At 36.6% G+C, this 3,011-nt stretch overlaps 1 pseudogene; it reads right to left on the minus strand.

Moving 5' to 3' along the window:
- Window positions 1-1,084: 1,084 nt before the first annotated feature.
- LOC116093260 lies at window positions 1,085-1,976 on the minus strand (annotated as a pseudogene).
- Between the last annotated feature and the right edge of the window lie 1,035 nt (window positions 1,977-3,011).

A 3,011-nucleotide genomic window follows, 5' to 3' on the forward strand; every position in this document is an offset into this window, starting at 1 on the left:
ATAAACAGGCAGAGAAAGAAATTAGGGAAACAACACCCTTCACAATAGTTACAAATAATATAAATTACTTTGGTGTAACTCTAACTAAGCAAGTAAAAGATCTGTTTAACAAGATCTTCAGGTCTCTGAAGAAGGAAATTGAAGAAGAACTCAGAAGATGGAAAGATCTCCCATGCTCATGGATTGGCAGGATTAATATAGTAAAAATGGCCATCTTACCAAAGGCAATCTACGGATTCAATGCAATCCCCATCAAAATTCCAACTCCGTTCTTCACAGACTTAGAAAGAGCAAGTTGCAAATTCATCTGGAACAACAACAACAAAAAAAAACAGGATAGCCAAAACTATTCCAGATGCTGTGAATGGGTTTTCCTGAGTAGAGTTGAGGTCTCCAGACCCCAGAGTCTTCTTTCTAAACAGGGTCTCCATAGTTGGACTCAAACTCATGGCAGTCTTCCTGCCTCCATCTTTCAAGTATTTGACCTACAAATATGGGCCTCAAACCAGAAGCTCAGTTACTGTTTAAAGTCAGGACTGTTTGTTAACACATTGTTTTTGCTAACAGCCTTGATCACACATGGCTCGATAATACGAGCTATCTAATCTTTTTGGAATACCAAAATACTTAAAAATTAACTGTAGACAGATGGGAAAATGTGGCTTGGGATGTAATGTATGAGAAAAGAATAAAAAAAATGAACTGTAGAATACATTTCAGTGGAAATTCATATTATCTCCATGTGCATTTGAAAATGTTCAGGGGCCAGGCAGTGGTGGTGCATGCCTTTAATCCCAGCACTTGGGAGGCAGAGGCAGGTGGATCTCTGAGTTCGAGACCAGCCTGGTCTACAGAGTGAGTTCCAGGACAGGCAGAGCTATACAGAGAAACCCTGTCTCGAAAAACCAACCCCCCACCAAAAAAGATAATATTCAGGGGAGCAGCACCCACAGTTCTCAGATGAGGAAAACAGTTGCCAAGTAGTCATACCGAATCTATTAGCCTTTGGTACCAAGGCCGGGTTCTTCTTTTGCTTAATCCACCATCCTTCTATATATGAACACAGAGTCCGTTATTCCAAAAGTCAACTTTCTTGTTTCTCCTCTGAAATTTCATAGGTCAGCCATTCCTTCCATTCTCCAGCATAATGTTGAGCACTGTTAAAGCCCAGTGATATTGCTATGTCCATAGCCACCTTACTCCTCACTCCAGCTAAACAAGAAAACACTTGACCGTCAGATTTGGATGGCTTCACTTCACAATACTTCTCTTTGAAGTCTCTTGGGTTCATCTGCAGAGCTTCACCTCCCTCATCCAATGGTATGTTGATTGATCTAGGTATTTTTCCATGCTCAAGAATTCCCATGTATTTCTAACATCAATTAATATAATATCTTTGGAGTTCAGTAGGCTTTTTAGTTCCCTATAAGTCACATCCTTAGAAGGAGTAAAACAAAAATGTTGGTTGCTTCCCCATATTGACTTCAAACAGTCTGTAGTCCAACTCCCAACAGTGGTCAGCAGCAGCTGTGAATGGAAGTCCAAGGATCTAGCAGTTGCTCAGTCCCACAAGGCAAGCAGGTGAAGCAGAGAGAGCGAGCTCATCTTTAATTTCTAATCTCATCTATTATAGTGATTCTTTGTCAGTGTTGTTCTTTGCCTTTGGACCGATTTTACCTCCAAGAATATTAAATCAAGACAATATAATTTCACTGTCAATATCAAGTTCTCTAAGAGCAATTAAAGTAAAGTAATATCTCACCAAGGAAAGGAGAAGAGGAAAGTGTATGAAGATAGTCAAGTGGATAGGAGCAGACTTATGGAGAAAAGTAGCAAAGTTTCCCTTGATTACTAGCTAATGTCCATCTTAATTATGTGGTTATCAGCAGGGTCTCTTTTTCATTTTTCTGACCTTTGAACCATTTTGTCGATCATCATATATGAACTAATGAATCTGAACTTACAACTTTGACCATATTTGGAGACAGAATTCAATTCCTTGTCATAGTTCTCCAATTACTTTGAAACTTCACTCTACCAAACCTTAGGTGTGTGTAAATCATTAAACAGACTTTAAAAACCAAGTACCACCCAATTCTTACTGTGTCACAACTTCTAATTCTCTCAAGATAATATTGGTCCTGCCTTTGACTTAGAGCCAGGCAAGTTCTTTGGAATCTTATTCCTCTTAAGAAATCAATATCCATGGAAGAACTTGATTTACTCACTCATTTCTAAAGAATAGTGAGTAAGATTTACTTACTCATTTCTGAAGAATAGGCTCTGCCTAAATCCCATTTAGTTATTCAGTGTCCAAGACTATGCATTCAACTGCAATGATACCACTCTTCCCTACGTATTAAACTGGTATTTTTTTATCTCTGAGTTCCAGAACAAAATCCTGAGGTAATAGGTTTATAATATGACTCCCAACATACCAATGATTAAAATTCACACACAAGTGATAAAAGAGCTAGTTTGATTCATTAATAATTCTGAACATTTAAAACAATAGTTTTGGCTATACTATAGTAGTCTTGTGATGGACCAGAGCAGGCAGAAATAATTTATTGCTCATTCAAGGCACATTCAAACATATTGTAGTAAATCACAATGTACCAGATAGATATACAAATTATATATATGCTTGTGTTCTTTCATTTTCTTACTCTGTCATGTTGTGAACATGCCTTAGTATTTTCTGTAGTTATTTGTATAGAATTGATTTCTTGATGCCTGAGGATTTTTAGATTTTGTCAGTGTTCGGGGAATTGTTTTTTTCATGTTGTTTTGTTGTTGTTGTTTTGTTTATGTCTTTGTGTCTTTTTATGTTTGTTTGTTTTCCTATGAGAGTATTTCAGTACATTTTTCTCCATCTTTTTTTTTTTAAATGTTGAATTATTTACTCAATCATGTTTGGTTTTGTCAGTCTTTTCTGTGTAGAATTATGCTTAATTTTTTTTCAAAATGTTTTCTCATCTATGCCTCTTAAATCCAAATTTTAAATGTAA

This window comes from Mastomys coucha, unplaced genomic scaffold (assembly GCF_008632895.1).
Source record: "Mastomys coucha isolate ucsf_1 unplaced genomic scaffold, UCSF_Mcou_1 pScaffold16, whole genome shotgun sequence".
Taxonomy (NCBI): Eukaryota; Metazoa; Chordata; class Mammalia; order Rodentia; family Muridae; genus Mastomys; species Mastomys coucha.